Source organism: Moschus berezovskii, chromosome 23 (assembly GCF_049115385.1).
Source record: "Moschus berezovskii isolate FMDL1 chromosome 23, NW_MosBer_1.0, whole genome shotgun sequence".
NCBI lineage: Eukaryota > Metazoa > Chordata > Mammalia > Artiodactyla > Moschidae > Moschus > Moschus berezovskii.
The window spans coordinates 41,986,699-42,001,625 of NC_142482.1; the positions used below are offsets into that span (position 1 = coordinate 41,986,699).

Consider the following 14,927-nt stretch of genomic DNA (forward strand, 5'->3'; position numbering starts at 1 on the left):
CGATTCTTCGGCGATCAGCCTTCTTCACAGTCCAACTCTCACATCCATACATGACCACTGGAAAAACCATTGCCTTGACTATATGGACCTTGGTTGGCAAAGTAATGTCTCTGCTTTTTAATATATTATCAAGGTTGGTCATAACTTTCCTTCCAAGGAGCAAGCGTCTTTTAACTTCATGGCTGCAATCAGCATCTGCAGTGATTTTGGAGCCCAAAAAAATAAAGTCTGACACTGTTTCCACTGTTTTTCCATCTATTTCCCATGAAGTGATGGGACCAGATGCCATGATCTTTGTTTTCTGAATGTTGAGCTTCAAGCCAACCTTTTCACTCTCCTCTTTCACTTTCATCAAGGGGCTTTTGAGTTCCTCTTCACTTTCTGTCATAAGGGTAGTGTCATCTGCATATCTGAGGTTATTGATATTTCTCCCAGCAATCTTGATTCCAGCTTGTGCTTCTTCCAGCCCAGCATTCCTCATGATGTACTCTGCATATAAGTTAAATAAGCAAGGTGACAATATACAACCTTGACGTACACCTTTTCCTATTTGGAACCAGTCTGTTGTTCCATGTCCAGTTCTATCTGTTGCTTCCTGACCTGCATACAGGTTTTTCACGAGGCAGGTCAGGTGGTCTGGTATTCCCATCTGTTTCAGAATGTTCCACAGTTTATTGTGATTGACACAGTCAAAGGCTTTGGCATAGTCAATGAAGCAGAAATAGATGTTTTTCTGGAACTCTCTTGCTTTCTCCATGATCCAGCGGATGTTGGCAATTTGATCTCTGGTGCCTCTGCTTTTTGGTGTTAAGTAATACATATTACTATGTTATTACTCGTCTGGGACTTCCCCGGTGGCTCAGTGGAAAATAATCTGTCTGTAATGCAGGACCCAGGTCCAATCCGTGGGTCAGGAAGATCCCTGGGAGGAGGAAATGGTGTCCCCACTCCAGTATTTTTGCTTGGAAAATCCCATGGACATAGGTGCCTTGCAGGCTATAGTCCATGGGGTCCCAAAGCGTCAGACATGACTTAGAGACTAAACAATGACAACCCTCACCTCTACCTCCAAATCTATACCCGCTTTCCAATTGAAGGGAATTTCACACTTAAATATTTTGGTCGGAGTCTGAGATCACCTCCCACCATGAAGGAGAAAAGCTTGCTTCCTAAACATTTCTGCAGGTGGACATGGCATTAGGTTCCTCCAGCCACATGGACTCCAAATAAGGACACTGTGAGACAGAGAACTAAGATCATGGCATCTGTTCCCATCATTTCATGGCAAATAGATGGGGAAACAGTGAGACTTTAATTTTGGGGGCTCCAAAATCACTGCAAATGGTGGTTGCAGCCATGAAATTAAAAGACGCTTGCTCCTTGGAAAGAAAGTTATGACCAACCACGACAGCTTATTAAAAAGCAGAGACATTATTTTGCCAACAAAGGTCCATCTAATCAAAGCTGTGGTTTTACCATCAGTCATGTATGGATGTGAGAATTGGACTATAAAGAAAGCTGAGCACCAAAGAATTGATGCTTTTCAACTGTGGTGTTGGAGAAGACTCTTGGGAGTCCCTTGGCTAGCAAGGAGAGCGAACCAGTCCATCCTAAAGGAAATCAGCCCTGAGCATTCATTGAAAAGACTGATGCTGAAACTCCAATGCTTTGGCCACGTGATGCGAAGAACTGACTCATTCGAAAAGACCCTGCTGCTGGGAAAGATTGCAGGCAGGAGGGGAAGGGGATGACAGAGGGTGAGATGGTTGGATGGTATCTCCGATTTGATGAACATGAGTTTGGGTAATCTCCGGGAGTTGGTGATGGACAGGGAAGCCTGGTGTACTGCAGTCCATTGGGTCACAAAAAGTCGGACACGACTGAGCGATCAATTAAAGTGAGCTGAGACAGAGAGGCTGACACCATGCTGAAGGTTTTGACCTGCACAGCATAAATGGTAGTGTCATTGAGTTGCCAGGGATAGCAGAAATAGCAGGCCTAGCACCAGAGTCTATCCTCCAGCTAAGGGAGTGTCTGTTTTGTAAACAGTGGTTTCTGCTCCCTGTGCAGGGGTGGTGGTTCCCATGAGGTTCCCCACCTGGGAGAGACTGTGGATGCTGAGCTGGTTGTGAATCCTCAGTCTGTTCTGTCACTCTTCCTGAAATAAATTAAAACCACAAATCTCACTCTCTTTCTCCTTTGCAACAAATTGAGATCCTTTTTCTTCCCATGAAGAACTTCATAAGGCTATCATGTAGGGAAACTTTCAGAGATTTTTTTCCTGTGCTTTATTGAGATATGATTGATAGAAAATATTGAGTAAGTGTACAACCTGTGATTTGATACTTTTCTCTATTGCACAATGATCAGCACCGCAACTTTAGCTTACACCTGTATAATGTCACATAATTACCATTTCTTTTTTGTGCTGAGAACATTTCGATATGCTCTCGTAGTAATTCAGAGACTTTATGATATCAGACTACTTTCTAAAATGTCCAGCTGCCTATCCTGCTTGGAAGAGAAAACATGTATCTGCTAGAAAATGTCTTGACTTTTTCTTCCCATTTCAATGTGGATTTAAGCCCCTCCCCATCCTGATCACTCTCTGATCACAAGCCTCAGTGGATCCAAATCTGACTGAGCATCAGGACTGCTTGTCAGGCTTCTACAAAATACTCAGGTCTCCTCCTAGACTGAACATCTAAGAGTGTTGGTCACAGAGTCCAGGAATCCCTTATGAACAAATCCTGTAGGGGAGGCTGATGCACAGCCATGTGGGAATCCTGGTCTATATTCTCACTACTAAATCTGTGATCTGAAAGTCAGCAGCATCAGCCGCAAACTTGTTATGAATGTAGATTCTCTGGCTCTACTCCCAGCTATCTAAATTTAAGGGGTCCAGGTGAGCACCAGCATCTCCAACCTGGTCACCACACTATTTCCTTCAGTTTCCTTTAGTGCATCACTCACCCTTCACCTAGTTGTGTACAGCAACAAGACTGATGCTTCCAAAGGGCAGTCACAATGAATTGTCTTCTGTTTACACCATCTTACAAATCCACATCTTACTCAGACAACATCAACACCCTTCTAATATCATCTAGGTCTATATGATCTTGCAAAACACGGGATCTAATCTCAGTTCCTTGTTAGGCCTGCCACACCTGCCTTCTGGTTCTTCCTTGAATGCAGACACTCTCCTGCCCTCGTGCATTTGTTCAGGAGATTGCCCTGCCCAGAGAGAACTTCCTCCAGACATCTTCGTGGACATGATGGTCAGAACCCACAGGAGAGTAACTAGAGCAGGAATTTTGAGGAAGGTGAGCCCCCTATGGCCTCCTGTCTGCACCCTGGCAAGGGTCTCAGGAATCACATCCCCTCTGTACTTGCAGCCTGAATGTAGCTCCCTCCTTTTTCACCTGCAAGAAGAAAATATCAAGTGAGAAGCCATAGAGAAGACTGAGTCATGAGATCCTAGAGGAACCCCCTAGTACTGGACCCCACAGAACTTTCTGGAACTGTGAACAAAATCCAGGACAAAATCAGGAGAATGAAGAAAGGTGCTGTTGGGGGGACTGGATCAACTACCCTTCTGGAATCTGTCCTCAGCAGGGACCCTCCCCTCTGATCGTCAAGTGTGGAGAGACAGGCCCCCAACAAGAATTACAAAGTGACTAATCTGTCTTTCATTTCACATGTACTTTACAAAAGGGTCATTGTTAGCATCAGCTCAGACTCAACATATATGTGTGGAGGGTACTTTCCAATAATTAAGCAGGTAATAATTTACTTGGGTTTGAAAATCCCAGTGAGATAAGAAAACTCAGATCCCCTGTCCCTTCCCTACCTGAGTGCTTCTCCCTCAAGATCACAGCTCCAGTTCATTTCATTTCAGTTCATTGCTCAGTCATGTCAAATCTTTGCAACTGCATGGACTGCACCATGCCAGGCCTCCGTGTCCATTCAGTTCAGTTCAATCGCTCAGTCGTGTCCGACTCTCCGCGACCCCATGAATCACAGCACGCCAGGCTTCCCTGTCCCTCACCAACTCCCGGAGTACACTCAAACTCATGTCCACACAGTTGGTGATGCCATCCAGCCATCTCATTCTCTGTCGTCCCCTTCTCCTCCCGCCCCCAAACTTTCCCAGCATCAGAGTCTTTTCCAGTGAGTCAACTCGCCGCATGAGGTGGCCAAAGTATTGCAGTTTCAGCTTCAGCATCAGTCCCTCCAATGAACATCCAGGATTGATCTCCTTTAGAATGGACTGGTTGGATCTCCTTGCAGTATAAGGGACTCTCAAGAGTCTTCTCCAACACCACAGTTCAAAAGCATCCGTGTCCATTGACAACTCCCAAAGTTTACTCAATTTCACGTCCATTGAGTCGGTGATGCCATCCAACCATCTCATCCTCTGTCGTCCCCTTCTCTTCCTGCCTTCAACCTTTCCCAGCGTAAGGGTCTTTTCAAATGAGTCAGTTCTTCGCATCATGTGGCCAAAGCACTGGAGTTTCAGCTTCAGCATCAGTCCTTCCAATGAATATTCAGGACTGATTTCCTTTATTGGACTGCTTGGATCTCCTTGCAGTCCAAGGGACTGTCGGAAGTCTTCTCCAACACCACAGATCAAAAGCATCAATTCTTCGGTGCTCAGCTTTATTTATAGTTCAACTCTCCAGTTACCACAACTCTAATGACCATGGTAGAACCAGACTAACAATGATATCTGTGTTGGGGATGGAGGGCTGAGGAGGTTCTGTGAAGGAAAGAGAAGGGGCTCAGACTTCAGGTTTGAGTCCTGACCTTGCTGAAGGGGTCCAGAAAAGCTCCAGCTTTATCTGAAGAGCTCCACCCCAGCCTTCTCCTGACCCCATCTCAGCGTGAGAGTCTCCTGAAGCCCATTGTGCTCCACATGGCACATGTATCTCTGCTCCTCTCCAGAAGGGACCTCTAGGGCTGCCCACATCTTGAAGATTCCAATCCCTGAAGGCCTGGTCTCCACAAGCTCCATGTCCTGGGTCTGGTCCTCAGTGTCATGCTGCCAGGCCAGTGAGGTCTCCTCAGGGTAGAAGCCCAGGGCCCAGCACCTCAGGGGGACCTCATGGTCAGAGATGGGGTGATGGGTCACATGTGTCTTGGAGGGTCTGTGGAGGATGAATCAGAAAATTCCCATTTAGTGTTACCTCCATGGGTCCCTGAAGCAGCATCCTGTGACCATCCTGAGAATAAACAGGACAGTGGGTTTGAAAAGAAGCAGCACAAGCACCAGACACCAGCCTGGACTCGGAGGCCTGGGCATGTTCCTGAGTCCTTGGAAAGTTCCAGAGTCAGGGTGAGAGCCAAGGTAGGAGGCACCATGTAAGGGAGAGATTACAGAGTAATGGTCCTGTCTTGGGTGGAGGCCGAATGACTCAGAAAAGCTGGAGTCAAGCCTCTAAACATGTCCTCAGGGTGAGAACTGGCCCTGAGAGACAGTCATGGTTCACAAGATGGCACCCAGGGTGAAGGAGCACCGCTGACCAGTTATCTCACGGATGGTTTCCTGCCTCTTCCCCAAAGAGACTGGATTCCTTAATTGTCATTCAGAGTAGTGGGGCTACTGGGGAGTCACTCTCTTGTACAGAATATGAAAACCTGGACGGATTCCTCACTCTGCCGACAGGAAGCTGGGACGCTGTTCCCACAGGGACCCCCCTTTCTTCTCCTTGTTGGAAGCCAGGTCCAGCCTGAGTGGGGATCAGGGAGGCCTCGCGTCCCTCGTACCTGTGCGCAGCAGCGTGTCCTTCCCATTTCTAAGGTGTCTGTGCAGCCACTATATGCATTTCCCTCCAGCTAGTTCCTACTGTGACCCGCAGCACCTCTCTGCTCAAGCTTGAGCTTGGAGATCTGAGCCGCTGTGTCCGCTGCATTCCAGGAGCGCAGATCCTTGTTCAGAGCAAGGTAATCGTAGCCATCGTAGGCAATCTACCAGAACCCGAGGCAATAACTTATCAAATATGTAATTATACCTCTTTCAGGAGAAGACAGGGAGATGAGTGTTTCTGTTTGTTCCCTCCACATTGATCCCTGGGTGGGTGGGTGCAGGTAGCCAGTTACTGGTGTTTCTTTTTTTTCTACTCTCCTATTGGACCAAGGAACGCAAGCCACTGAACGAGGTGATCAAGGAGTGTGCCCTCTGGCAGCAGCCCCAAGATCTGGGTGGCCATATGTGTGCACAAACTCTTTTCACAGAGACACCAGTGACCTGGGGTGGGACAGAGGGAGAGCACGATGCTCGCACCTGTTGGCTTCTCAGGTGCTTGGTGAGGATTGCAGTTGACCCCTAGATGTGTGTTAGAAGTCTTAGCTTTTAAGATAAGGGAATAGGCTTCTTTCAGGGACAAGCTGGAGGTTTCAGTCTGTGTCTGTGTGCTGTGCCCTGGAGAGAGAGCCTCAGTGAGTCAGGGTGAGCCTGCTTCTCAGTTCATTATCGCCTCATGGATTTCATGGACACCAACTTCGTTGACTTTCAGAGGTATGTTTTGGAGGCCCATGTCTCAGGTGGAAGTCTTCAAAGTGAGGGTCCCAGACATGGGACACTTTGTTTCTCAGGGAGAAACTGGTAGTGGTGACTTCCCTCCTGATTGCATATTGTGGTTCCAAGGGTGAGGTTTGGGTAGAGATTTTGTGTTTGGCTCTTCTAATGATTTACTTTTTTATCTCCTAATGATTTTAGTGTGGGGTTTTACTGTGTGTAGGATTCACCCAGCTAGTTTCTGCATTTCTTTTCGAAGCAGTTGTTCTGTGTATAACTGCAGATTCAGTGTGCCCACGGGAGGAAGGGGGATCTGGAGCCTGTGTGTTGTGAGTGAACAGGAACCTTCTAGCCTTTTGAGCAGCTTCCTCTCTCCTCTTTCTCGTTGCCATTTTTGTTTCGCTTTGTGTCTCTGTCTGTCCCTCTTTTTCTCATTCTCTAGTTCTTGTTCTATTCAAGTCCTTTTAAAAAACCTTCTTGTGTTGAAATAGTTGCAGATTAACAGAAAAGGTCTAAAGATAGTACAGAGAAGCCTTGGTTACCTTTGACCTTTTTCCCAATGGTTATGCATTATATAACTATAATACAATTTAAAAGCTATGTAACTGACATTGGTTCAACATATGTATAGAGTTCCATGTTATTTTTTTTCACATGTAGATTCCTATAGCTACCATCATGGTCAAAATATGGAATTACCCCATGACCACTCACATCTTCTTTGTGATACCCCTTTATAATCACACTCCCTCCCTCCCCTCCCCTGCACTCTCCAGAAACCATCCCTCCCTCCTGGGCACCATTAACTTGATCCCCATCTCTATTATTTTGTCATTTTTGTGGATGGGATAAAGCTGGGACCTTATAATATCTAACCTATTAAGATAGACTTATTTTCATTCAACATAATACCCTTGAGATTCATCGAAGATGTCTGTATTAACAGCTTATTCCTTTTTGATTGCCAAGTAGTATTTCATAGTTTGGATGTACCATCATTTGTTTAGAATATTGTAGTTATTTTCAGCTTTTTTGCTGTTACAGATAAAACTGCTATCTATAATTGTGCACTGGTTTTTGTGTGGAATAAATTTTTGTTTCTCTGTTATAAATGCCCAAAATCATGATTACTGGGCTCTATGGCAAGTGTATATTTGGTTTTTAAAGAAGCATCCAAGCTCTTTTATAAAGTAGATGTATCATTTTATAGTCTAATTAGCAATGAATGAGTGATTCAGTTTTTCCACAATGAAGCCAACATTTGATATTTTTCCCATATTTTTCATCTTGGTTTATCTGGTAGGTAGGTACTCTTAATGGTCTTAATATGTGTTTTCCTGATGGTTAGTGATGCTAAACAGCTTTTCATGTGCTTATTTACCATTTGTATATTTGCACTGCTGAGTTATCAGGTCAAGTGTTTTTTAACTGAGTTGTTTTCTTATTGCAGAGTTTTGAGAGTTGTTTGTATATTCTAGATATGTGTGTTTTGTATGATAAGTAGCTTGAAAATGTTTTCTTCCAGTTTGTAGCTTATTATCTTTTTAATAGAGTCTTTAACAGACCAATGCTTTTTATTTGGTTGAGTCCTCATTTGTAGATTAAAAAAAATAAATTATGCTTTCAGTGTATTATATTCCCATATAAAATAAGAATTTTACAAAATAGCATAGGAAAAAAGCATGTAATGCCAATACGCATTTCTCAGTACAGTTCAGTCACTCCGCCGACTCTTTGTGACCCCATGGACTGCAGCACGCCAGGCTTCCCTGTCCATCACCAATTCCCAGAACCTACTCAATCTCATGTCCATCTCATTGGTGATGCCATCCTTGTGGTCCCCTTCTCCTCCCACCTTCAATCTTTCCAGCATCAGGGTCTTTTCAAATGAGTGGGTTCTTCACATCAGATGGCCAAAGTATTGTAGCTTCAGCTTCAGCATCAGTCCTTCCAATGAATATTCAGGGCTGATTTCCTTTAGGATGGACTGGTTGGATCTCCTTGCAGTCCAAGGGACCCTCAAGAGTCTTCACCAACACCACAGTTCAAAAGCATCAATTCTTTGGCGCTCACATTCTTTATAGTCCAACTCTCCCATCCATACCTGACTACTGGAAAAATCATAGCTTTGACTAGATGGACCTTTATTGGTAATGTAATGTCTCTGCTTTTTAATATGCTGTCTAGGTTTGTCATAGCTTTTCTTCCAAGACCAAGCGTCTTTTTATTTCATGGCTGCAGTCACCATCTACAGTGATTTTGGAGCCCCCCAAAATAAAGTCTCTCACTTTTTAAATTGTTCCCCCACCTATCTGCCATGAAGTGATGGAACCAGATGCCATGATCATAGTTTTCTGAATGTTGAGCTTTAAGCCAACTTTTCCGCTCTCCTCTATCACTTTCATCAAGAAGCTTTTTAGTTCCTCTTCACTTTCTGCCATAAGAGTGGTATCATCTGCACATCTGAGGTTATTGATAATTCTCCCGGCAATCTTGATTCCAGCTTGTGCTTCTTCCAGCCCAGAGTTCCTCGTGGTATACTCGGCATATAAGTTAAATAAGCAGGGTGACAATATACAACCTTGACGTACTCCTTTTCCTATTTGGAACCAGTCTGTTGTTCTATGTCCAGTTCTAACTTGTCCAGGTCAGTTGCTTCCTGACCTGCATACAGGTTTCTCAAGAGGCAGGTCAGGTGGTCTGGTATTCCCATCTCTTGAAGAATTTTCCACAGTTTGTTGTGATCCACACAGTTAAAGGCTTTGGCGTAGCCAAAAAAAGCAAAAGTAGATGTTTTTCTGGAACTCTCTTGCTTTGTCAATGATCCAGCGGATGTTGGCATTGTTGATCTCTGGTTCCCTTGCCTTTTCTAAAACTAGGTTGAACATCTGGAAGTTCACGGTTCACTTGTTGTTGAAGCCTGGCTTGGAGAATTTTGAGCATTACTTTGCTAGCATGTGAGATGAGTGCAATTGTGCAGTAGTTTGAAGATTCTTTGGCATTGCCTTTCTTAGGGATTGGAATGAAAACTGACCTTTTCCAGTCCTGTGGCCACTGCTGAGTTTTCCAGATTTGCTGGAATATTGAGTGCAACACTTTCACAGAATCATCTTTTAGGATTTGAAATAGCTCAGCTGGAATTCTATTACCTCCACTAGCTATGTTTGTAGTGATGCTTCCTAAGGCCCACTTGACTTCACATTCCAGGATGTCTGGCTCAATCACACCATCGTGATTATCTGGGTCATGGAGATCTTTTCCGTACAGTTCTGTGTATTCTTGCCACCTCTTCTTAATATCTTCTGCTTCTGTTAGGTCCATACAATTTCTGTCCTTTACTGTGCCCATGTTTGCATGAAATGTTCCCTTGGTATCTCTAATTTTCTTGAAGAGATCTCTGGTCTTTCCCATTCTATTGTCTTCCTCTATTTCTTTGCACTGATCACTGAGGAAGACTTTCTTTTTTTTTTTGGTAACCCCAGCTTTATTTTTTTTATTTTTTATTTTTTTGTAGTTAATTTATTTTTTATTGGAGGCAAATTATTTTACAATATTATATTGGTTGGTTTTGCCATACATTGATATGAATTTGCCCCGGTTTACATAAGTTCCCCCTCCTGAACCCCCCTCCCACCTCCCTCCTCCCTTTATCCTCCCTCTGGGTCATCCCCGCATGCCAGCCCCAAGCATCCTATAACATGCATTGACCCTGAACTAGTGATTTGTTTCACATATGACAACATACGTGTTTCAATGCCATTCTCCCAAATCATCCCACCCTCACCCTCTCCCATAGAGTCCCAAAGACTGTTCTATACATCTGTGTCTCTTTTGCTGTCTCGTATACAGGGTTATCATTTGCATCTTTCTAAATTCCATATATATGTGTTAGTATACTGTATTGGTGTTTTTCTTTCTGGCTTACTTCACTCTGTATAATAGGCTCCAGTTTCATCCACCTCATTAGAACTGATTCAAATGTATTCTTTTTAATGGCTGAATAATACTCCATTGTGTATATGTATCAAAGCTTTCTTAACCATTCGTCTGCAGATGGACATCTAGGTTGCTTCCATGTCCTGGCTATTATAAACAGTGCTGCAATGAACATTGGAGTACACGTGTCTCTTTCAATTCTGGTTTCCTCGGTGTGTATGCGCAGGAGTGCGATTGCTGGATCATATGGCAGTTCTATTTCCAATTTTTTGAGGAATCTCCACACTGTTCTCCATAGTGGCTGTACTAGTTTGCATTCCCACCAACAGTGGAAGAGGGTTCCTTTCTCTCCACATCCTCTCCAGCATTTATTGCATGTAGACTTTTGGATAGCAGCCATTCTGACTGGTGTGAAATGGTATCTCATTGTGGTTTTGATTTGCATCTCTCTGATTATGAGGGATGTTGAGCATTTTTTCATGTGTTTGTTAGCCATCTTTATGTCTTCTTTGGAGAAATTTCTGTTTAGTTCTTTGGCCCATTTTTTGATTGGATCATTTATTTTTCTGGAATTGAGCTGCAGGAGCTGCTTGTATAGTTTGGAGATTAATCCTTTATCAGTTGCTTCATTTGCTATTATTTTCTCCCATTCTGAAGGCTGTCTTTTCACCTTACTTATAGTTTCCTTTGCTGTGCAGAAGCTTTTGATTTTAATTAGGTCCCATTTGTTTATTTTTGCTTTTATTTCCAATATTCTGGGAGGTGGGTCATGGAGGATCCTGCTGTGATTTATGTCGGAGAGTGTTTTGCCTACGTTCTCCTCTAGGAGTTTTATAGTTTCTGGTCTTACATTTAGCTCTCTAATCCATTTTGAGTTTATTTTGGTGTATGGTGTTAGGAAGTGTTCTAGTTTCATTCTTTTACAAGTGGCTGACCAGTTTTCCCAGCACCACTTGTTAAAGAGACTGTGTTTTCTCCATTTTATATTCTTGCCTCCTTTGTCAAAGATGAGGTGTCCATAGATGCGTGGATTTATCTCTGGGCTTTCTATTTTGTTCCACTGATCTATATTTCTGTCTTTATGCCAGTACCATACTGTCTTGATGACTGTGGCTTTGTAGTAGAGCCTGAAGTCCGGCAGGTTAATTCCCCCAGTTCCATTTTTCTTCCTCAAGATTGCTTTGGCTATTCAAGGTTTTTTGTATTTCCATACAAATTGTGAGATTGTTTGTTCTAGTTCTGTGAAAAATATCTTTGGTAGCTTGATAGGGATTGCATTGAATGTATAAATTATTTTGGGTAGTATACTCATTTTTACAATATTTATTCTTCCAATCCATGAGCATGGTATATTTCTCCATCTATTAGTGTCCTCTATGATTGCTTTCAGTAGTGTTTTATAGTTTTCTATGTACAAGTCTTTTGCTTCCTTAGGTAGATATATTCCTAAGTATTTAATTCTTTTCGTTGCAACAGTGAATGGAATAGTTTCCTTAATTTCTCTTTCTATTTTCTCATTATTAGTGTATAGGAATGCAAGGGATTTCTGTGTGTTGATTTTATATCCTGCAACGTTACTGTAATCATTGATTAGCTCTAGTAGTTTTCTGGTAGAGTCTCTAGGGTTTTCTGTGTAGAGGATCATGTCATCAGCGAACAGTGAAAGTTTTACATCTTCTTTTCCAATTTGTATTCCTTTTATGTCTTTTTCTGCTCTGATTGCTGTGGCCAAAACTTCCAGAACTATGTTGAATAGTAGTGGTGAGAGTGGGCACCCTTGTCTTGTTCCTGACTTTAGGGGAAATGCTTTCAGTTTTTCACCATTGAGGATAATGTTTGCTGTGGGTTTGTCATATATAGCTTTTATTGTGTTGAGGTATGTCCCTTCTATTCCCACTTTCTGGAGGGTTTTTATCATAAATGGATGTTGAATTTTGTCGAAGGCTTTCTCTGCATCTATTGAGATAATCATATGATTTTTATTTTTCAGTTTGTTATTGTGGTGTATTACGTTGATTGATTTGCGGATATTGAAGAATCCTTGCATTCCTGGGATAAAGCCCACTTGGTCATGATGTATGATCTTCTTAATATTCTGTTGGATTCTGATTGCTAGAATTTTGTTAAGGATTTTTGCATCTATGTTCATCAGTGATATTGGCCTGTAGTTTTCTTTTTTTGTGGGGTCTTTACCAGGTTTTGGGATTAGGGTGATGGTGGCCTCATAGAATGAGTTTGGAAGTTTCCCTTCCTCAGCAATTTTCTGGAAGAGTTTGAGTAGAATAGGTGTTAGCTCTTCTCTAAATTTTTGGTAGAATTCAGCTGTGAAGCCGTCTGGACCTGGGCTTTTGTTTGCTGGGAGATTTTTTATTACAGTTTCAATTTCCGTGCTTGTGATGGGTCTGTTCAGATTTTCTATTTCTTCCTGGTTCAGTTTTGGAAAGTTGTACTTTTCTAGGAATTTGTGCATTTCTTCCAGGTTATTCATTTTATTGCCATATAATTGCTGATAGTATTCTCTAATAATCCTTTGTATTTCTGTGTTGTCTGTTGTGATCTCTCCATTTTCATTTCTAATTTTTTTGATTTGGTTCTTCTCCCTTTGTTTCTTGATAAGTCTGGCTAGTGGTTTGTCAATTTTATTTACCTTCTCAAAGAACCAGCTTTTGGCTTTGTTGATTTTTGCTATAGTCTCTTTTGTTTCTTTTGCATTTATCTCTGCCCTAATTTTTACGATTTCTTTCCTTCTACTGACCCTGGGGTTCTCCATTTCTTCCTTTTCTAGTTGCTTTAGATGTAGAGTTAGGTTATTTATTTGACTTTTTTCTTGTTTCTTGATGTGTGCCTGTATTGCTATGAACTTCCCCCTTAGCACTGCTTTTACAGTGTCCCAGAGGTTTTGGGTTGTTGTGTTTTCATTTTCATTCATTTCTATGCATATTTTGATTTCTCTTTTGATTTCTTCTATGATTTGTTCATTATTCAGCAGTGTGTTGTTCAGCCTCCATATGTTGGCATGTTTAATAGTTTTTCTCCCATAATTGAGATCTAATTTTACTGCATTGTGGTCAGAAAAGATGCATGGAATGATTTCAACTTTTTTGAATTTACCAAGGCTAGATTTATGGCCCAGGATGTGATCTATCCTGGAAAATTTTCCATGTGCACTTGAGAAAAAGGTGAAATTCATTGTTTTGGGGTGAAATGTCCTATAGATATCTATTAGGTCTAACTGGTCTATTGTATCATTTAAAGATTGTGTTTCCTTGTTAATTTTCTGTTTAGTTGATCTATCCATAGATGTAAGTGGGGTATTAAAATCTCCCACTATTATTGCATTATTGTTAATTTCCCCTTTCATACTTGTTAGTAATTGTCTTACATATTGCGGTGCTCCTATGTTGGGTGCATAAATATTTATAATTGTTATATCTTCATCTTGGATTGATCCTTTGATCATTATGTAGTTTCCTTCTTTGTCTCTTTTCACAGCCTTTGTTTTAAAGTCTATTTTATCTGATATGAGTATTGCTACTCCTGCTTTCTTTTGGTCTCTATTTGCATGGAATATCTTTTTCCAGCCCTTCACTTTCAGTCTGTATGTGTCCCTCGTTTTGAGGTGGGTCTCTTGCAGACAACATATATGGGGGTCTTGTTTTTGTATCCATTCAGCCAGCCTTTGTCTTTTGGTTGGGGCATTCAACCCATTTATGTTTAAGGAAATTATTGATAAGTACGATCCCGTAGCCATTTTTTATTGCTTTGGGTTCGAGTTTATACACCCTTTCTGTGTTTCCTGTCTAGAAAAGATCCTTTAGCATTTGTTGGAGAGCTGGTTTGGTAATGCTGAATTCTCTCAGCTTTTGCTTGTCTGTAAAGCTTTTGATTTCTCCTTCATATTTGAATGAGATCCTTGCTGGGTACAGTAGTCTGGGCTGTAGGTTATTTTCTTTCATCACTTTAAGTATGCCTTGCCATTCCCTCTGGCCTGAAGAGTTTCTGTTGAAAGATCAGCTGTTATCCTTATGGGAATCCCCTTGTGTGTTATTTGCTGTTTTTCCCTTGCTGCTTTTAATATTTGTTCTTTGTGTTTGATCTTTGTTAATTTGATTAATATGTGTCTAGGAGTATTTCGCCTTGGGTTTATCCTGTTGGGGACTCTCTGGGTTTCTTGGACTTGGGTGATTATTTCTTTCCCTATTTTAGGGAAGTTTTCAACTATTATCTCCTCAAGTATTCTTTCATGGTCTTTCTTTTTGTCTTCTTCTTCTGGGATTCCTATGATTCGAATGTTGGAGCGTTTAACATTGTCCCAGAGGTCTCTAATATTGTTCTCATTTCTTTTAATTTGTTTTTCTTTTTTCCTCTCTGTTTCATTTATTTGTACAATTCTATCTTCTAGCTCGCTTATCCTGTCTTCTGCCTCTGTTATTCTACTGTTTGTTCCCTCCAGAGTGTTTCTGATCTCATCTAT

General features: G+C 41.9%; 1 pseudogene; it reads right to left on the reverse strand.

Annotated features, from left to right (window-relative positions):
* Positions 1 to 4,682: 4,682 nt before the first annotated feature.
* On the reverse strand, positions 4,683 to 6,536 carry LOC148774185 (BOLA class I histocompatibility antigen, alpha chain BL3-6-like; annotated as a pseudogene).
* Between the last annotated feature and the right edge of the window lie 8,391 nt (positions 6,537 to 14,927).